Source organism: Spermophilus citellus (genome assembly GCF_964194105.1).
Source record: "Spermophilus citellus genome assembly, chromosome: 5".
Taxonomy (NCBI): domain Eukaryota; kingdom Metazoa; phylum Chordata; class Mammalia; order Rodentia; family Sciuridae; genus Spermophilus; species Spermophilus citellus.
The window spans coordinates 159,613,354-159,635,819 of NC_138186.1; the positions used below are offsets into that span (position 1 = coordinate 159,613,354).

The 22,466-nt window shown below is 36.0% G+C and overlaps 1 protein-coding gene across 4 annotated transcripts in view; it reads left to right on the top strand.

The window, feature by feature from the left end:
* Positions 1-22,466, top strand: part of ESR1 (estrogen receptor 1) — a 385,015-nt gene that overhangs the window by 41,011 nt on the left and 321,538 nt on the right. Inside the window, exon 1 of one of the 4 annotated variants that reach the window (XM_081294005.1) lies at positions 14,067-14,084. The exons of the other annotated variants lie outside the window; for them this stretch is intronic. The gene's annotated coding sequence lies outside the window, so the exon portion shown is untranslated. Of the gene's footprint in view, positions 1-14,066; positions 14,085-22,466 lie in introns of those variants that run through there. 4 annotated transcript variants of the gene reach the window in all.

Below are 22,466 nucleotides of genomic sequence, written 5' to 3' on the forward strand. Positions count from 1 at the left end.
TCACCTTTTGCCTGGAGCCTATCTCCTGGCTTCTAGGAACATTCTCCATATTCCATTGAGTTTCCTTAGTTTTGATACATGTTTTTTTTTATATAGACTTTTCAAACTAAGAAAAATATTACCAGAAATTGTTTCTGGCATGTTTGTGTCAATAGATGTTTGAATCACATGCCCAATTTTCTATTTGGTTCACTCTGAAAATTTCCTCTTAGACATTGTTTAGTATTTTGACTGCTTCTCTTTACACCCTAGGTTTTTAACAATAAAAAAAATGTTGGGGCTGCTGTTCTGTTCTGCAGGTGGTTGGACGTGGCTGAGACCACCAATGTTTAACACACTCAGTCCTCCATTCTGCTGCCAGGGCCACCCGTGACCCCCTGGGCCTTCTCTGTTCTTCTCTGCTTATCTCTTTGGTGTGTTATTTACCATTTCATATTATAGCTCTCTCTATCCATGAACTCATGCATGATAAGGGAAGGGCATGTTGTTATTTTAATTTAAAAAATAATAGTCTCCTTTTCATCATAGCTTTAAGCATGCTTTATTTATGTGATTTATATTTCAGGAAGTTTATAGTACAGGAAAAACTTCCCAGTAGTTAGAGAAGTATCTTCTAGGTTGATTGAGGTATAATTTACAAATCATATATGTACTCAAGGCACACAAGTAGTTTTTAGAATCAATGAATTTAAAAGTAAATTTTACAGTATATATTTAAGAGACAAAACATGCTGCTATAAGATACTTATAAGTAGTAAAATAATTACTATAGTGAAGCAATTTTACATATCCATCATTTCATATGGTACCTATTTTTGTGTATTTGATAAGATCCACTAAAATTTACTCATTAAACAAAAATCCCTGATAAAATCCTATTTCATTACCTCACTTTACAGTTAGCTCTCCAGACTGTTTATCTCATGTATCTTCTACTTTGTATCTTTTGGCCACATCTGCCTATTTCCTTCCCAACTTCTGCCCTGATAAACACTGCTTTATTCTGTTCTCTGTGTGTATTTGACCGCATTTTAGATTCCACATGTAATTGAGATCAGGCAATATTTTTCTTTGAGTGTCTGGCTTATTGCACACAGCATAGTGTCCTCCAGTTTTATCCACGGGTGGCAAGTGGCAGGATCTCCTTTTCATGACCAAATAGCATTCTGTTGTATGGAACTACCACAGCGTCCTTATTCATTCATCCATCAGAGGGTACTTAGGTTGGCTCCATATCTTGCCTATTGGGAATAATGCCGCAATAAGCATGGGAGTGCAGATTTCATTTACCTTGAACATACACCCATAAGAGAGAGAGAGCTCAGTCATATGGTGGTTCTAATTTTGATTTTAAAAGAAACTTCCTTATTGTTTCCCTGGTGACTACACTAATCTACATTCCCACCAAGAGTGTATAAGGATTCCCTGTTCTCCACACATTTGCCAAGTTTTGTCTCTTGCATTTTTTTTTATAACAGAAAAGCAGGTGTCATTAGCATTATTTTCTTTAAGCTTAGCAGAGTGTATGTGCTAGACAAATACAGCAGACTAGTTTCTGTCTCTGGAATCAGCCTGCTCATGTTTGCAACTTGTCCCTGCCAGTTCTTAACTCTGTAACCTTGAGCAGGTTGCTTAACCTTTTCGTGCCTCGTTTCCTGCCTTTGTAGCATAGGGTTGATAATAATGATGCTCAGGACAGTTACTGTCATACATATAAGTGCTATTAAATATTTTCTATTACTTTTGAATTCAGTTTAATAGAATCATTGTAATCACAATTACCAGCCATTTACAGATGGAAGGTATGTGTTTTGTTCATGGATATCATTTCACCAAGAATGAAGCTAGGGATGTTGAAGTTATTAAAAAATGTCTTCTGGGGCTGGGGCTGTGGCTCAGTGGTAGAGTGCTTGCCTCGCATGTGTGAGACACTGGGTTCGATCCTCAGCACCACATAAAAAAATAAAGATACTATATGTGTTCATCTTCTACTCAATAAATACTTAAAAAATATCTTCAAGTGAGTGAATGAATGCATGAATGACTTTGGCACAGCAGATACAAAGAAATATAAGTGATTTTTTTCTTTTAGACCTCACAGTCTGGTTGAGAATAATAATTGAATGGTGCTTAAATACTAGGTTTATGTATCATTTCAAGATTTTTCTTTTAGATTCATTTGGGAGGTTTATTAAAATTGCTAATTTTCCAGTGAAACTCACTAATATTGGTTGAATAGATATGAATTGAGGTTCAGGAATCTGTACAAAAAAGTTCTCCAGGAGTTTCAGTGAACATCCAGGTTTGGGATCCACAGGCACACGTAGAAAATTATGAAGGAGATAGAGGAGGGAGAGAGCTCTGTGGGCTGAGCTGCTGGCACGGCCTGGTGGAAGAGGGCACCCCATTGGACATGTGGGGCTTGGGTATGGGAAGAAGGACTAGTGTGGTGTAGGGTTGGTCACAGGTGTTTTCACCAGCCTTTTGTCACTCTCACAATATACCTGATGACAATAAGTTGGAGGAGGAAGGGCTCATTTTGGCACAGTTTCAGAGGTTCGGTCCATGGTTTGCCAGACTCTGTTGCCTTGGGGCTTAGGTGAGGCAGAACATCATGGCGGAAGTGCTTGGCAGAGAAAAAGGAGAGAGGAGGGGGAGGGGGAAAGGAAAGGGGATGGAGGAGGAGGGAGCTTACCTGCCTACACTTACCACCCAGTAGTCCATTCAAATTATTAATCTATCAAGTGGATTTTCCATTGATGAGGTTATCGCTCTCACAATCTAACCATTTCACCTCTGAACATTGTTCCATTGGTTAACACCTGAGCTTCTGATTATGGGGGGACCCTCTAGAACCAAATCTTAACAGTGCATCTTAACAGTGGGTTTGACATTCAGGAACAGAGACCTTCTGGCCACATTTTCCTGCCCACCAGCTCCATCAGTCTCTTGGTTTGCCCCAACAAAGTCACAGAGTACACAGAGTCATTTGTTGGAAGGTGCCTAAAATCTTCTATTCACTGAGTGATTTACTTGCACTTATCAGTTGGGTATGGAGAAGAACTGCTCCTAACACCCCAATGTGGCCTCTGACTTGGCAATTAATAGCCTGAAAAATAATAAGCTCAAAGATTATATTTTATGTTCAAGTTTTATACCCTTCACAGAACTTAGTTTCTGATATTACAGAGATCACAGTAACAGTTCAACACATCTCCATAATTTCTAACTTCTCAATGGTCACATCTCTCTTAGACCAGGCAGACCAAGTAGTCACCAAATATTGTAAGAACTCTCCCAATGTTCCAGTACCTTTTAACCTTAGTTCTTAACATAAATAAATAAATTTGCTATATACATATAATATAATTCATACGCCATAAAATTCACCAACTTAAGTGTAGAGTTCAGTATATTTTAAGTATCTTCAGAATTGTATAGCCTTCACCACTAAATAATTTTAGAATATTTTTATGTCCCTTAACTATTACTGATACTATTTTTCTTAAACATATACTATTATTGCTACTATTATTCGTAAAAATTTACTATTACTCCTACTCTTATTCTCTCCCCATGTCCCTGTCTCTGTCTCTGGCAACCACTGATCTATTTTGCATCTCTGGTGTCCTAGGCTGGACAATATATATAAATGGGAAAATGTAACATACACACTTTTGTGACTGGCCTTTTTCACTTAGCATAGTGTTTTCAAGGTTCATCCAGCTTGCAGCATATATCATTACTTTTACCTCAATACTTTTTTATGTCAGAGTAATATTCCATTGTATGGAGTTACCACATTTTCTTTATCATTCATTTGCTCATGGACATTTGGATTTTAATTTTTGACTGTTATGAATAAGATGATTATGAATGTTTGCACACAAAACATGCATGGATACATGTTCTCCTTTTTCTTGGAATATACCCAAGAGTGGAGTTGTTGGGACATACAGTGACTCTGCGTTTACTAATTTTTTGAGGAACTGGTTAAAATGTTTCCCATAGTGACTATACTGTTTTGCAAGTCTACCAGTGATGTGTGAGTGTTCTAATTTCTCTACATCTTCACCAATATTTTTAAAATTGTCAATGGACCTTTAGTTTATTTATTTGTATGTGGTGCTGAGAATTGAACTTAGTGCCTAGCTACCGGTTCACACATGCTAGGCAAGCGCTCTACCACTGGGCCACAACCCCAGCCCCACCAACATTTTTTATTGTATTTGATTATTGACATCTTAATGGGTAAGCCGTATCTTATGGTTTTGATGTTAATATTTTTTCATATGCATATTAGCTATTTGTATATCTTCTTTGGAAAAATGTATATTCAATTCTTTGCTCATTTTATTGTTTAGCTATAAAAATCTTTATGTATTATGGATACTAGATCCTTATCAAATATTTTCTCTAATTTTATGGGTCTTCTCACTTTCTTTTTTTCCCCACATTTTTTATGGGTACATTAATTTACATATTGATGGGATTTGTTGTTACATATTTGTACATGCACACAACATAACAATATAATTTGGCCAATATGACAATATGACCCCAACACTTCCCCCCTCCCTCCCCTTGGTCCTTTCCTCTACTGACCTCCCTTTGAATTTTAGGAGCTCTACCCTACCTTTGTTTTCGTTTTTCTTCTTTAGTTTCTGAAGATAACAGAAAACATATGAGCCTTGATCCTCTGAGTTTGACTTATTTGGTTTAACATGATGGTCTCTAGTTCCATCCATTTTCCTGCAGAGGACATAATTTAATTTTCTTTATGGCTGAACAAAACTCCATGGTTTATATATACCACATTGTCCTTATCTATTCATACATTAATGGACACCTAGGCTGGTCCATAGTTTGGCTATTATGAACTGTGCTTCTATAAATATGGATATGCATGTATCATTGTAGCAAGATGACTTTAATTCTTCAGGATAAATACTGAGAAGTGATACAGCTGTGTCATATGGTGATTCCATGCCTATTTTTTGAGGGGCCTCTATATGGATTTCACAGTGGTTATTTACACTATAATGGTAATTTACAGCCTTACTATAGTGTCAAAGTGTTCTTTTTTCTCCACATCCTCTCCAGCATTTATTATTATTTGTATTCTTAACAACTGCCATTCTGACTGGTGTAAGATGAAATCTCAGTGTATTTTTTATTTGATTTTTTTCCCTAAGTCCTAATGATGTTGAACATTTTTAAAAAGTCTTTTTTTTGGCTGTTTGCATTTCTTTTACTAAGAAATGTCTGTTTAGTTTATTTGTCCATTTATTAATTGGGTTATTTAATTTTTGGTATAAAGTTTTTTGAGCCCCTTATATATTCTAAATATTAATCCTCTGTCAGAGGAGTAGTTTGCATAGATTTTTCTCCCACTCTGTGGGTTCTCTCTTCACATTCCTAATTGTTTCCTTTGCTGTGTGGAAGTTTTTTTAAATTTGGTGTTGTCCCATTTATTAACTCTTGGCATTTTTTCCTGAGGTTTAGTGGTCCAATTGAGAAAGTCGCCTGTGACTAAAAACTAGAGTGTTGACCCTACATTTTATTCTAGCAGTTGCAAAGTTTCTGGACTAATTTCAAGGCCTTTGATCCATTTTGAATTGATTTTTGTGCAGAGTGAGAATAAGGGTCTAGTTTCATTCTTCTACATATGGATGACTTGTCCCAACACCATTTGTTAAAAAGGCTGTCTTTCCTCCCATGTATAGTTTTGGCACCTTTTGTCAAAGAACACATGATTGTATCTGTGTGGGCTTGTCTATGTGTCTTCTATTCTGTATCGTTGATCTATGTGTCTATTTTTATGCCAGTACCATGCAGTCTTTTGTTACTGTAGCTCTGTAGTATAATTTAAAGTTGGGTATTATGGTGTTGCCATTTTTGCTTAAGTTTGCTTTGACTGTTGTGGGTCGTTTATTCTTCCAAATGAATTTTAAAGCTGTTTTTTTCTAGTTCTGTAAAGAATGTCATTGATATTTTGATAGAGATTGCACTTAATCTGTATATTGCTTTTGGTACTAATGGCCATTTTAACAATGGTAATTCTGCCTATCCATGAACATGGGAAGTCTTTCTGTCTTGTGAGATCTTCTTCAATTTCTTTCTTCAGTGTTTTATAGTTTTCATTGCAGAGCTTTTTCACCCACTTGGTTAGATTTTATTTCTAGGTATTTATTTGAAGCTATTGTGAATGAAATTGTTTTCCTAATTTCCTTCTCAGCAGATTCATTGTTGGTAGATAGGAAAGCTATTTTTTTTGTGTGTATATATATATATATTCTATAACCTGCTACTTTGTCAAATTTGTTTATTAGTTCTAGCAGTCTTTGGGGGGAATTTTTAGGATCTTCTAGGTGTAGGATCATATCATTTGAAAATAATGATATTTTGACTTTTTCTATTCCTGTTTTTAAATCTATTTTATTTCCTTCTCTTGCCTAATTGCTCTGGATAGAATTTCTATCCCTATATTAAATTGAAGTGGTGAGAGTGAACATCCCTGTCTTGTCCCAGATTTTAAAGGAAATCTTTTAGTTTTTCCCCATTTACTATTAGGTTGGCTTTGGTTTTTTCATATACACTTTTTTTTGTGATGTTGAGGTAGGTTCCTTTTTATCCCTAGTTTCTTTTGTGTTTTTATCATGAATGGGTGCTGAATTTTGTCAAAGCCCTTCTCTGCACCTATTGACGTTACTAAGTGATTTTTGTCCTTAAATCTGTTAATGTGATGAATTACATTTATTGATTTGCATGAATTAAACCATCCTTGCATCTATGGAGTAAAAACCTACTTGGTCATGGTGTACAATCTTCTTAATATATTGTTGAACATGATTTGCTAATACTTTAGTAAGTATTTTGGCATCTAAGTTCATCAGGGATATTGGTCTGTAGTTTTCTTTCCTTGATGTGTCCTTATCTGGTTTTGGTATGGGTGTGATATTAGCTTCACAGAATGAAATTGGAAGTGTCCCATTCTTTCTATTTCATGGAATAAGTGAGGAGTATTGGCATTATTTCCTCTTTAAAGGTTTGCTAAAATTCAGCTGAGTATCTATCTGGTCCTGGGCTCTTCTATGTTGGAAGGATTTTTATTACGGCTTGTATCTCATTATAAGTTATTGGTCTATTTAGGTTTTCCACATCCTCTTGATTCAGTTTTGGCACATCATATTTGTCTAGAAATGTAAGCCTTTCTTCCAGGTCTTCCAATTTATTGGAGTATAAGTTTTCAAAATAGTCCCTAATGATCTGCTAGATTTCTGAGATGTCTTTGGTGAGTTCTTCTTTTTCATCACAATTTTATTAATTTGTTTTTATCTCATTTTTTTCTTTTAGTTAATTTGGCTAAGGGCTTATCAATCTTGTTTATCTTTTCAAAGAGTCAGCTCTTTGTTTCATCAATCTTTTGTATTTTTTTTTATTCTCAAGTTTACTGATTTCGTCTCTGATCTTAATTCTTTCTTTTGGCTTTGGAATTGGTTTGTTCTTCTTTTTAAAGGGCCCTGAGCTGAAACATTAGGCTGTTAATTTGGGATCTTTCTGATTTTCTTACACAGGCACTCATAGTTACAAACTTTCCTCTTAGAACTGCCTTCATAGTGTCTCAGAGGTTCTGTTATGTTGTATTGCTATTCTAATTTGAGTCTAAGAATTTAAAAATTTCTCCTTTGATTTCTTTTATCACCCATTAATAATTCAAGAGTATTGTTCAATCTTCATGTGTTTGTGTAGTTTCTGTAGGGTTTGATCATATTTATTTCTAATTTCATTCTATTTTAATCTGATAAGATGCAAAGAATTATATCTGTTCTTTTGTATTTACTAAGAGGTCCTTTGTGGCCTAAAACATGATCTATTTTGGAGAAGGTTTCATGAGCCACCTAGAAGAAATTGTATTCAGCTCTTGTTGGATGAAATATTATACAGATGTCTGTTGGGTCCATTTGACTTATAATATTTTTCATGTACAAAGACTCTTTACTGAGTTTATGTCTGGATAATCCATCTAATGGTGAGAGAGGCATATTGAAAGCACCCAATATCATTGTACTGGGGCTTCAATTTGAGTAGTGTCTCTTTTATATAACTGCACCATGTTTGGGGCATAAATATTGATTATTATTATTATATCTTCTGCTTGGATTGGGCAATCTTGTTGGATTGTTCAGTTTACAAATATGAAGTGACCTATGTCTTTTATGGTTAGTTTTTCTGTAAAATATACTTTGTCAGATATGAGAGAAGCCACTTCTGCCTGTTTTGGGGCTCCATTCACATGGTATATCAGTTTCCATCCTTTCACTTTTAGCCTGTGACTGTCTGTCTATTAGGTACATCACTTGCAAGCAACATATATTTGGATCTTATTTCTTAATCAATTCTGCCAGCTTATGTCTTTTAATTGGAGAGTTGAGACAATTTACATTTAATGTTATTATAGAGAGATGTTTATTAATTTCTGCTGTTTGATTTACTTATCTTGTTTAATTTGGACCTGTTTCTCATTTGCTTAGCAACTCTTCAAATGAGATTTGTTCTTTTGTGAGCACTGAGGTTTGTTTTTTTATTTCTTCTGTGTGCAGTATTTTTTTTTTCTTTTTGGTACCAGGGACTTAACTTAGGGGTGCTCAATTGCTGAGCCACATTCCCAGAACTTTCAATTTTTTATTTTGAAAGAGGGTTTCACTAAATTGTTTAGGGCTTCACTAAGTTGCTAAGGCTGGCTTTGAACTTGTGATCCTCTTCCTTCAGCTTCTGGAGCTGCTGGGATTACAAGCATGCACCACTGCACTGGGCCCTGCATTTCTTTAAGTAAATTCTTTAGTGCTGATTTAATAGTCATTAATTCTTTTAGTTTCTGCTTATTTTGGAAGATTTTTAATTCATCTTAAAATATGAATTATAGCTTTGCTGTATATAGCAGTCTTGGTTGACAGTTACGTTCTTTCAGGACTTGGAACACATCGTTCCAAGCCCTCCTGGATAGTAGTTTATACTGAGAAATCAGAGGTTATTCTAATTGTCTTGTCTCTAAGTGTGACCTGATGTTTTTCGCTTGAGGATTTTAAAAATTCTATCTTTGTTCTATATGTTAGACATTTTAATAATAATGTGTCATGAAGAGGTTCTTTTTTGATTTTATTGCTTTGGGATTCTGAATGCCTCCTAATACTGCCTGAATATTCAAGGCTGACCATTGTCTTCTAGCTCTGATATACTGTCTTCAACATGGTCTACTCTATTAGAGATTTTCAACTGAACATTTTATTTGATTTATTATGTCTTTCATTTCTAAAATTTCTGTTTGGATCTTTTTCAACATTTTTATCTCCTTATTGAATTTCTCATTCATATTCTATATTGACTTCCTTAATTCATTCAATTGTTTTTCTGTGTTCTCTTGGAATTCATTGATCATTATTATAATGATTCTTTTGAATTCCTTATTTTATAGTTCATTCACTTCAATATTTTGGGAGTCATTTGCTGGTAAATTATCACCTTTGTGAGGTGTTGTATTAGCTTGCTTTTTCATTTTTTTGTACTCATGTGTTGGGTTTTATGCATTTGTTCAAAGTGATTTTTGTTCCACTTTTGTGTGTGGGCCTTTTTAGGGCACACTTTCCAAAATGTCCTAGAGTGATCTGGATTGAGACCCCCTCATAGGTGTGGTGTCCACCACTTTTGTGTTATTTCTCTGTATTTGCTATAGCAATGTATATCCATAGGTGGAACCTGGGTGCCCACCCCTAACCATTTATGCTTGGGTCCTGGTCATTAGCTTGGGTTTTTGTCCATTCTGTTCTTTGTATTAGAGTATAACTGAAGAATAGGTGTCATTAATTTGTGTGTGGAGCAAGGTGTGCTGTCATTTGGTTGAATTTAGTTTAGCAGCAGAATTTCTACCTTGTGAACTTGTAGTGTCCCTGTCGGTTCTGAACACCTCACAGAATAGAGGAAAACAAACAATAGTAATGACCAATGCAAAGACAGCATTAACCTAAATACTTGCTTCCTATCATGACATCTATAATGTTAATTGCCACAAAAACAGAAAGTGTAGGGTCAGAAATTGTTAACAGCAAAAATAATAAGTATCCATTAACTGTTCTGGCATTAAAACATACAAGAGGTGTCAACCATGGCATCCACAGCAGTAATAATTGCAACAGCATTAATGGTGGAGGTAAGAGTTAGATAAACCAATTAGTGATAAAAGGTGGCAAGAATACAGTTAACTAAGAGAATAGGAAATGTGATAGGAAGGTACAAAAGAATTTACAATTTTAAAAAGTGAACAGAGGGAATGCAGAAGAGATGTAGCATGTGATGGTTATCAGGAAGGGGGAGAAAAAGTAGAAGAAAGGGAGAGTGAGAGAGAAAAATCTGGTTGTTAGCAGAAGAAAAGAGAGAAAGAGAAATAAGAGAAACAGACAAATGAAAAACAATACAAAACCAAACCAAAATATACTATTCAAAAAATTTAAATAACCCTCAAAAGACAAGATAAGGAAAAATAACTATAATTTAAAAATGCTAAAAATTAGAACAAAACAAAACAAATATGTATATGTATACATATCCATGAATTAATCACAGCAAAAAAACACAGAAAAACAAAATGCGGAGCACACACACACATACACAGAAAAAATTCTTAATGAAAAATTAAGGAATTGCTTCCACAAATGTGGTCAAAATAGTTAACAAGAACAGAGGATTGAAAAAAAAAAAAAAGAACAGATGATCAGTTGCCTGACTGTCTTTCTTTTCATTTCTTCTTGAGCTATGTACTGAGCATGTGAACAAGGGCTGAGGGTTATTAAACTGTCTTCTTTTTGTGTTTGCTCACCAAGCTGCCAGTTGGAGTGGCCTAAGACTGAAGTGGATTCAAATAATTCTCTTAGAGCTCGCTAACTCTCAGGATTGGGGCTGCTGCAGAGTTCCAGGAGTGGAGTTCTGGCAGGGGGTTGAGGTCTAATCAGGCCTTGGAGGCTTTCTTGGGTGGTGTATACTCTGGAAGGTTTAGATCAACACACCCCTAGGGCCTGGCAGGTGTTAATCTCTTCTGGAAGTCTGGATCTCAGTGGCCTCCCAAGGATTCTATTCATGGGGTGGGCAAGCCCATCTTTTACCCTCTCTGCTGCCCATGAACACAGACTTTTTTAGTCCCTGACTGTATTCACACTTGCCTGCTCAGATTCCCAACCTGCTTCAGCTGGTCACACGAGCCCCCAGACTCCAAGGGGGAAGAGAGTTGGACTCCCTTTTGCTTTTCTGACTTTAATCTCCCTAGTAAAATATTCTCTGTGCCTGTTTCACTCCTGCTATGCTAGGTACACCCAATGTCATACAGCAGGCACTTGCCAGGACAGTTTAACCATGTTTACTTAGATCTCTCTGCTCCTGTAGCAGCAGCTGCAGAGTGGCTGCCCCAAGATGGCTCCACCTCAGCTCTCTGCAGCCAGTTGGGAAACCTAGGGCACATTTCAAGCACCAGTGCACAGTGCAGTCTCTGGATCAGCTGAGAGCAGGCTGGTTTTCTGATCTCAGGTTTTTCTGTACTAAATCTGTCTGCTCTGTTTCTCCGTTCTCCCTCCCTCTGTGCAGAACCAGTATTGCTGCCCCAACTGGCTTAGCTTGATGTAGTCTTTCTTCTTTGTTTAATGAATCTGAATTTCTGAGTTTCTAAGACACTCTGACTATCCAATATTGAGTTTTAATGAAATCCCTCTTTCACCCACTTTGCAGAAAAGCTGTACTTCTTGCTGCTTTAATTCTGAGCCAGAGAGTGACTAGGGAGGTAGTCTTCTTCTAGCCTGCCATCTTAAATCTCTGGTCTTCTCACTTTCAAAATAGTATTCTTTGATGCACAAAGGAGTTTCATTGTATTGTGGACTAATTTGTGTATGTTTCCCCTTTGTTTGTTTATATTTTAGGTACATATCTAAGAAACAGTTGTGTAATCCATAGTCAGAAGACTATGTTTTCTTCTAAGAATTTTATACTTTTAGCTCTTACATTTAGGTCTTTGATTCCTTTTGATTAAAAGTTTGCGAACGATGTGAGGCAAAAGTTCAAATCTGTTGTTTCACATGTAGGTGTCCAGTTTCCCAGCATCAAATATCCAGTACGTTTTAGTTATTTGAATCCATCTTGTCCAGACTGTTGAAGTACCCACCTCATGGCTCTTCCTGCTTTTAGCTCTTCTCCACCAGAGTTCCCGTGCCACCTTGCTACCAGTTATTCTTATTCACAGATGTGATCGTGTCCTTTCCTTAAGAAAAATCACTGGATTTTTTTTCTTATTCTCCTTAAAATATTTCAAGTACTCAGCACATAATTAAAGGTCCTGTGTTCCCTGACCTCAGTCTTCCTTCCAGTTTTATATTACTTCCTTCCCACCTGCCATCCCCTCCCAGCCATCCCTAGCCACTTGGCTTGTCTCCTTCTGGCCAAGTGGCATCTGAGTTAGACATATGTGACTTTGGTGGCTGACTGTGGCAGGGATGCTTATAGGATAACTAGGGACTCTGAAGAATGGAGGTGCTATCACATTTTCTTATCTTAATGACTAGAGGAACCCTTAAGAAGCCAACATTTTAGGACTAGCAATCTATTTTAAAACATTTAGAAAAATATGACTAGAGGTTTTTTTTTTATAGGTAGAGTCAAATTCACAAATGATCCATCCTTAAGTTTTATTTTTAATAATCAACCACCCATCTCAGACTCTGCAACTTTGTTGTTAAGGTCCATATTTTACATTCTGACACCCATAATTAAGGCCTTCTACATCACTACAAACTATGGCTTTCATTACTGGGGTAAAAATAGAAGTTGTTAATTTATAAAAATTATTTATTTTTAATTGTGGTAGAAAATAACAAAATTTACCATCTGAACCTTTTAGAAGCATATAGTTCTCTAGTGTTGAGTATATTCACATTGTGATGTAACACATCTCCAGAACTTGTAAAACTGAAACTTTGTAACCATTAATCAATTCCACATTCCCCTCTCCTCCAACTCCCTGGTACCTTCCATTCTACTTTGATTCAATAGAATTTGACTGTTTTTAATACCTTATATAAATGGGATTATACAATATTTGTCTTTTTGTAACTGGTTTATTTCATTTAGCATAATGTCCTGAAAGTCCATTCATGCAGTAACATATGACAGAATTTCCTTCTGTTTTAAGGCTGAATAATATTCCACTAAATATATGTACCACATTCCCATTATTCATTTTTTCTGTCAATAGACATTCAGAGTTGGGCATGGTACCACATGCCTATAATCCCAGCAACATGGGAGGCTGAGGTATGAGGATTGCAAGTTTGAGTCCAGTTTCAGTGACTTAGTGAGGCCCTAAGCAACTTAGTGAGACTCTGTCTCAAAATAAAAAAATAAAAATGGGTGGGGATACAATCCTTGGTTTAAAAAAAAAGACATTTTGGATTGCTTCCACTTCTTGGCTCTTAGAAACTATGCTTTCAATTCTCTTAGATCTATAACCAGACGTGGGATTGGAATTGCTGAATCATATGCTACCCTATTTTTAATTTTTTTAGGAACTGCCATTCTGGTTTCCATAGTGGCTGACCCATTTTTACATTCCCTTCAACAGTGCACAAGGAGAAGTCAGTAATGGTTCAACTTCTCTAATGGAAATATGAGCTAAGAGCTCTTTCTCTGGTACCACCAGAGACATGTCTACTGTCTTTATAGCTTTAAAATTTATAATACTGATAGGAAATTTCTAAACACAACTTTTCACCTTTGTATATTTTTAAGGATTGCACATGCCAAGATAATTATCAAAGAAAATTGCCTTCTGTTTTTTAAGGTTTAACTTTTGTAATCAACCATGTGGATAATTAAGATGAAGTTATTTATTTCCCACGGGTTTTTTGGGTTGACTATTAGCATCTTCCTAACTTCACGAAATAATCAAGGAGTTTTCAGGTAGTGACTCCCATTTCCTGATTTAGGCTTTTCATCGTTTCTGAACATTTCGACCTTTATACTTTGCTTCTTTTTGGACATCTCTCATTAAGGTAACCATGAACAAATTACTACTTGAATTTTACCTGCCTGTGCTTTCTTTTGCAAATAGTGAGAGTGCTGAAGTTAATCGAACTTGCAGACTTATAACTCTAAGTAGGTCAATCACTGTTATTACTGTTGGGATATTAGTTCTGTATTATTCTGGGAAAACATTGTTTGATTCAGGGAAGAAAATCATTTCAGAGAAAAAAGTTCTGGGTCTGGTGGTGCGTGTCTATAATCCCAGTGACTGGGGAGTCTGAGGCAGGAGGATTGTCAAGTTCGAGGCCAGCTTCAGCAACTTAGTGAGACCCTGTCTCAAAATAATAAATCATAAGGGCTGGGGATATAGCTCAATGGTAAATTGCCCCTAGGTTCAATAGACAAAAAAAGGGAAAAAAAAAGAAGAAGAAGAGGAAGAAGGACACCCTCCCCTCCTTTTTTGAGGAGCTTATAGACTCAATATTTGACAGATTTAAATGCTTCTTTTCCTTTTAGATGTGTGTGGTTCAAATCATTTTAGATGTAAGTGATGAAGAGGATGAGTGAATCATCTCTGTGACAACTGTGTAGAGTTTCAACAATTTCTTTAATGTTTCATATATATTTTGTTTTTTATAATGTAAAAGCCCAAAGTTTTAATAGTACAAGTTTCTTTACATCAAAATACAGAGTACAGATCTCTATTAAGGCCATCTAACGAACAGATACCATGATTGGGATGGCGTCTGACATGGCATAGAAGCCGACATGCTGTGTGCAGTGTGGAAGGGATTCTTATTGAGGCTCTTACACAAGTCTAAGCCAATGAAAGGTATAAATTAGGGGACTATGTGAATTTGAGTTTAACTTTTACTCTGATTAAAAATATTATGAGAGAAAAAAACATATTGCAACTCTTACATAACAAACCAGGACTTGGGTAAGAGATGGATAAAACAAGGTCAAGAGCAGGGATTCTGGATTCAAAGTGTTTGGTACCAGTGTAAGCTACCAGTAGCTGTGTGACTTGGGAATCTCCTCACAGTCTCCGATCCCTCATCTGTAAAACACAGTTAACAATAGTTGTGGAATTTTAAAGATTTAATATGTAACTTGCTAGAACACTGCCCAGTGTGGAGGAAGTGCTAATAAAGATTTTATTACTGATTTTCTAATACAAGCCCATGAAATCTTATGTTGTTCTTTTTTTCTTTTATTATCCAGGCATCAATATTGTCATTTGCAAAAAAAGAAAAGTTTTTCTTTTTTTTTTTTTCTGAATGGTTTAAATGTGGACAAATCAAAGGTTGAAAGCCCCTTTTCCTTTTAGTAATTGGTTAGTGCATAAATTGAAAGAGGGATGGATGGAACATTTTGTACCCTGAAAACTCTCAGACTGTGCACAGGAAACACCAGGAGATTCAATGAGTGCATCACCAATACATTCTTTGTGACGGCAAGAGTTTTTAATGAATGATTCATTGAATAGGCAGATGGACTGTGGGAGGCAAACCCTGAAGAATTTTTTTCTCTTACTACAGAAACATTTCAGAGAGGTAAAGACTCAGACTACTGCTCATGACAATAGATGCTTGTAAATTTTAACGTTATGGCTGTTTATCTTTTCTGTATTTTGTTGTCTGCAGGGTCTCATCTGCTCTTCCCATTTCCATCTTCTCCATCTTCCAGGATGGGTGGATAGATCAGATGGGATCATGTGTGTGATGATAATTCTAAAAATGTTTTTTACAGTGTTATTGTGATACATTTCATGTAAGAATGTACAATTCACATGACTAAAGCGTAAAATTCAGTGCTTTTTAGTATTTGCACACAGTTGAACAACCATTGCCGCAATCTAATTTCGAATATTCTCAACTTCTTTCTCTAGGGAGTCCTGTTTTATATAAAGGGTACAACACAACTTGCCATCTTTTGTATCTAGTTTAGTTCTCTTAGCATAATGTTTTTGAGGGTCATTCATGTTGTAGCATGTATCAATACTTCACTGTTCATTGTCAAGTAGGATTTCATTGTATGAATACAGACCTCATTTTCTCATAGGAGAACTCCATATTTGGCGTTTTCAGGAACTGTCAAAGGGATGTACAATTTTGCATTTCCATTAACAATGTATAAGGTTTTTTAACTTCTCTACATCCTCATCACCCTCATTATTGCCTGTCTTGTCATAATGAATATGAACTGGTAAAAAGTGATGTGTTGGGGCTGGGGTTATGGCTCAATGGTAAAGCACTTGCCTGGGTTCGATCTTCAGCACCACATATAAATCAATAAAATAAAAGGTATTGTATCCAACTACAACTAAAAAATAAATATTTTTTAAAAAAGTAATGTGTTTGTAAAGTAAAAGTGAAATTAAAACAGTGCAGAAAGTATGGACTAGGATCAAAATGTCTCCCAGAATCACATTTCTTTTTCTATAGGTCTTTAAAATTGTCTATGCAGCTATGATATATATTTTAAAAAGACATATTGGGCTGGGGATGTGGCTCAAGCGCTGGTTTCGATCCTCGGCACCACATAAAAATAAAATAAAGATGTTGTGTCCACCAAAAACTAAAAAATAAATATTAAAAAATTCTCTCTCTCTCTCTCTCTCTCTCTCTCTCTCTCTGTCTTCCTCTCTCTCTCTCTCTCTCTCTAAAAAAAAGACACATCAAGGAGTATACTTTTTATATCATTTCTTTCACTTAATAATATACCTTAGAGTAATTTCTATAGAACTGGCTATTCTTTTTGCTCTGTGCAGAGTATTTCTTTGTAAGGATGTACCATAATTCATGTAAACAGTTTTTTTCTATTAGAAGGATTTTGGTTGGTTCCAGTATGTTGCTCATATGAACATCATGTACAATTTGGTTTTGAGTAACACTTGTGACAATATTCACAAGAAAAATAAGTCCCACTGCTGTGTGTTACCACCAAAAGAGGATGGAAGTGGCTGTCAGGCCAGGTCTCTCCAACGTGCCATCATATGTCATCAGACAATTCCATCTTGGCCAATGTGGTAGGAGAAAAATAGTTTAGTGAAAGTAAATTTGAGCTGCAGGGGGCAAGTCAGGTGTATGTTATTATAAAGCTGGAATTTTAACTTTTTAAATGTTTTGAAGTTGAGCTAAATAAAGATGAATAAGAAGCACATATTGCTCACAAGTAATATGTGATCTAGCAAAGGAGGCACATATGAACCATTTTGCATAGTGAACATGGCATAAATACAAGTACAATAAACTTCAGTGTTGGTTAGGTCACGGGCTAAGCAACTGTGAAATTAAGACCTCCTTCCAAATACTTTGGGGATTGCTTTTGGGAAAAGTTAAGAAAAGCTTGCAGAATAGATGAAGGAGTGGACATCAAGAGGAAGCCATTTCTTTTAAGCAAGAGCCATGTATGTTGTACCCTGACTTCTCAAAATGCATTGGAAAGCTACTTCTAGTTGTAAGGCAGGCTGGGGTCATAAGTCCAGCTGTGTGCCCATGGTTGCTATGGTCCTCTGTGGGCAGGGGAGCATGGGTTTAGGCTCCACGGTGTGGGAAGCAGGTGGAAGGGCAGTTAGCTATGTCACTGTGATGTTTCTTAGAACTGCTGGACAGATCTTTGCCAACATAGCTTAAAACTACATTGGGATTAATAAATAAGATTATTCCATGTAAAATCTCATGGTGACATAAGACATGTGATTCACAGGATCATATAATTGGCGCTATGAAATAGGACTTATGCAAGATACTGTATGGCATGGCTGCTCTATTAGTCAGCTTTTCATACTGTGACAAATACCAGAGATAAATCAGCCTGAAAGCGTGAAGGGGTTATTTTGGCTCTGGGTTTCAGAGGTTTCAGTCTGTAGTGGCTTGGCCATGTCATTTTGGGCCTCTGATGGCCCAGTATATAGTGGCTGGAATGCATGGCAGAAGAGCTCTGATCACCCTCTGATAGCTGGGAAGCCAGGAGCGAGACTAGAAGGGGCCAGGGTCTCAATATCCCTTTCATATCCCATTCAATGGCCTAACTTCCTCTCCTACTAGGCCCCACCTCCCCTGGCTTCTACTGCCACCCAGTAACCCTAGGGCTGAGAACCACACACACCTTCAGCATATGGGCCTTGAGGGAAATGTAAGATCCCAAACACAACAGCTGCTTAAAAATAAAGGGATGAGAATGTATGTGTGACCAGGGGAAGACCCTTAAGCTATATTTGATACAGTGTTGTGTAAACATAGTTACTTTTGTGCATACTCTTTTATGCTGCATTTCTTAAAATCATAGATTCAAGGGTTTTATGTATTCAAAACTCTCTGTGGAAAAAATAACTCTAGATATTTACATCCATATTTATTAGGAATTCAATTTGTTTTGGTACTTTTAGTTTGTATTTTTCCTATGGCAAAAGTTTTACAGAAAGTAACCTACCAGTGAAACCATTTCTGATAATGGATATTATATAATTGCAGTTAGGCAGTGGCAGTTTGGTCATTGACAGAGAATCGGGGACTAGCAATTTGTAGGGTACCTGAGTCAATAGGGGAAATGTGGGTCTGGGCTTCTCTTCCCAGATTTGGATTGATGTTCTCTACTAATGCTGACAAGCAGGGGGCCTTTAGCTTAGAAGGTAGTGATTGCTTTGTCTTCTCTAGGTATTTTAAGAGAAATCATTTGAAGTTTTCTTTTGGAATTAATAGAAGGTTGTCTCTGATGAAGAACATTTCCCAGGCTTCTAGTGAAAAAGTGAAAATAGCTAGGTAGAATTTTGCCAAGCTTTTCAAAGTGGTTTTCCCGTAGGGTGAGAAGTAATCTTCATTTCCTTGAAGTCAAATGTCTTCTTCTTATGCTAATCCTTAAAATAAGATCTTTGCAGAAAGGTTTTGTTTTGCTATCAAACTTGTGATTTCTGAAGATATGACATCTGAGGAGTTGGTGCCAATGGAGTTAGCTTTGCTTTGGAAATCAGGCCTATTTTTATGACCATGATAAAAAAACAAAACCCCACATTCAACTGGAAACAAAGGTCAGGGTTAGACTACTCATCTTGCCTCTGTAAGCTTTTTTTGTTCTAGAAGTTGAATATTTATTTGAGGGAAATTCTGGAAAACTACTCCAAGTTGAGAAAAGAAAATGCTTTCACATGAAATGTAAAAGTAGTTGTGAAGAATTGAAGTTTAAATAGCATAAGGGTCTTAGCACTAGTCTTCAGACACTTAAAGACACATTCTACAGACACTTTAGATGTTTGAGGAAACAAGACAATCAGCCAGGTATCAGCATGAATGGACTCAATTTTGGCTAAAGTTGACTTTGCCATATGACTCTGCACAAATTTGTCTGAAATGGGTGATATTAATTCTTTAGGGAAAGACTCTACTGGGATTTCTTGAAGGCTACAATATATGAAACAGGAGAGAGTACATGCTCAGGGGAATGATATTTACATATCTTTGGTCCATAATTCTAGAGCTGGGAAATTCATTCATTATCTGTTTGGGAGAAAAAGTGGGATTATTTTAATGTTACTGCTTCTGGATTTTTCTCTCAGTATTCACAGTAACTCCTTTCCAATAAACCAGTTGTCCATCCTTGACTGTGACTAACACAGATAGTAAGACACAAAGAGTTTTGGAGACTGAATGAGAACAATGATTCTCATAGGACAGGCTAGTCAGGTTTTGAATGTTTTATGAAACTGTTCTGAGAATATTTGAATCAGGCTGTAAATTTAGAAAAGCAAAACCAAATTGAACAAACCCAAACAGAAAGAGTTAATATTCAAATCAGGAGACTTACCTGGTAAGTTTCACTGAACTGGTAAAATGTGATCCAACTTAAACAAAGTATTTTTAATTTTCTCAGAACAAACATCCAAAACAAACACAAATGATGATGTGAGACATAGATATCATTTGGTCCATGATATTTTCCAAAACTCTAGTGCCCCAGCCGGTTGGTATGGCACACAGGAGAGATGATAAATAAGAATGTGCTAGTTGTGTTGCATTTTGTAACCCACCTTGATGGTGCAGGGCTCGAAATGACTTATTATCATAGGAAAACACTTTACTGAAATACTTTAAATGGGAATATTTATCGTGCATTAAGAGGTTCATATTTTCTTCAGTGGTGTTGTAGGAGGCTCTTTAAAGATTCCTGTCTCTGTGCATTTAAGTGACAGAGTTGGCTATGTATATGTGCGGCAAATTTTGCAGACGTGTGGCTTTGGCAGGGAAGAGGTAATGGTACTGCACCCTGAATACTGGTGAGGCCATAACACAGTAACTGTGGCTTTTAGCAACTACCAGACTTGCTAAAAGCAGCCACTTTCAATTAGCAGTAAGTGCCATGCACCTGGTGTTACTAGGAATTCAGGCTGATTCTTAATGTAGCTTTAAAGAAAGAACAACAATCTTACTCATATTTTGGGAGACCAAAGGAAAGTTAACAATGGCAAAATGGAAGGATTCTAATGTGTTGATTATTAATAATGATTTAGAATACAGAGGAACATGCACACCAATGACAGTTTTCAACTGCATTGTTTCTAAATGCCATTTCCTCATAATTTAGTTCCTAATTTTGCATTTAATCTTCATATAACTATTGCAATTGCTTAATTACAAATTTAGAACATTGTCACAGGCTCCCTATGTGTGTTTTCATGACTTTCTGCAAAGCAAAACTTTTTCACCATGATAATAAAAAAATATTTCAAATTGTAAAGATGTAAGAGAAGAGAATATGCTCTTCAATTTCTTTTCCAGGGGTCAAATTTTACCATAATGGAAAGTACTATAATATGTTATTAAGATGTTATTTTCAACACAGAGTACATATTTTTAAATGTTTTAAAGATTTCCTCCTTAAAAATTTAATACCCTTTTCTTGAAAATGTTTATCTTCAGAAAACATTTCTGAGGGTTCTGGGCCATTTGATGCTTCCCAGGCTTTTATGCATTTTTTTTTCTCTTTTAAAGGATTTTGTAGGACAAAATCATCTGTTGGATTAAGCCATTTTTTTTTAGCTACTGTGTTATTATAAGACTAATGGACTCATAAAATAATTCATCTCATTGCAACTGGAGTGTGTACTTTTCCTTTATTCTCAGTCATGATTCTTTTAAAAGAGCTAAGAACATGAAAATAATCAACCTAGCTGGGTGTGGTGGTGCAAGCCTGTAATCCCAATGACTTGGATTGCGAGTTCAAAGCCATCCTCAGCAATTAGTGAGGCCCTGAGCAAGTCAGTGAGACCTTGTCTCTAATTAAAATATAAAAAGGGGAGGGGATGTGGCTCAGTGGATATGTGCCCCTGGGTTCAATACCTGGTACCAAAAAAAAAAAAAAAAAAATCAACCTAATGTAGAACATGCTCTCAGTAACTTTGATTGGCTCATTATATTCTGAAATTTACCATAATGAATAAACCAGAAGCATTGAAATTTAAGCTTTCCAGCAAACTCACTACACTGGTAACATAGTCACCAGTTCTGTGTCTTCCTCAGTTGTTGATGTGATTTGGAGTTAGAATTATGACATCCTGCCAAAAAGATCCTTTAAGCCACCTCCACTCTTTGGTTTGTATAGCTAACCATTGAGAGTTAGGCAGTTTTAATATATAGAAGTCAGTTTGGAAAAAACCATGCAAATTGTAAGTTTTTCTTAAAATTCATTATATGACTGACTTTTAATGAATCGAGTCCCAATTGGTAACATCAGTTTGGAGCATATATATTTCCAGTAGTGTTTATTTATTGCACATATTAAATTATTTAGGTAAAAATTTGGCCCAACTTTGTAAATATGGAATTTCTAGATCCTGCAATGACTGGATTAACCTGCTTGTATTGGAAATATAAATATTGGAACTCCAGGTTAGGTGCCTCCACCTCCATTGTCTCTCTTTTTGTCTAATTGGTCTTTTTTTTTTTTGATTCTTAAAATAAAGATTTAATATTGCACTAGATATTGCAAATATATACACATTTACATGTGTGCCTAGATGATAGAATACTATGTTTTATTTTATTTTATTTTATTTATTTTATTTTTTATTGTTGGTCGTTCAAAACATTACATAGTTCTTAATATATCATATTTCACAGTTTGATTCAAGTGGGTTATGAACTCCCATTTTTACCCCGTATACAGATTGCTGTATCACATCAGTTACACTTCCATTGATTTACATATTGCCATTCTAGTGTCTGATGTATTCTGCTGTCTATCCTATTCTCTACTATCCCCCTTCCCCTCCCCTCCCCTCCCCTCCCCTCCCCTTTTCTCTCTCTACCCCCTCTACTGTAAATCATTTCTTCCACTTGTATTATTTTTCTCTTATCCCTCCTTTCCTCTTATATGTAATTTTGTATAACCCTGAGGATCACCTTCCATTTCCA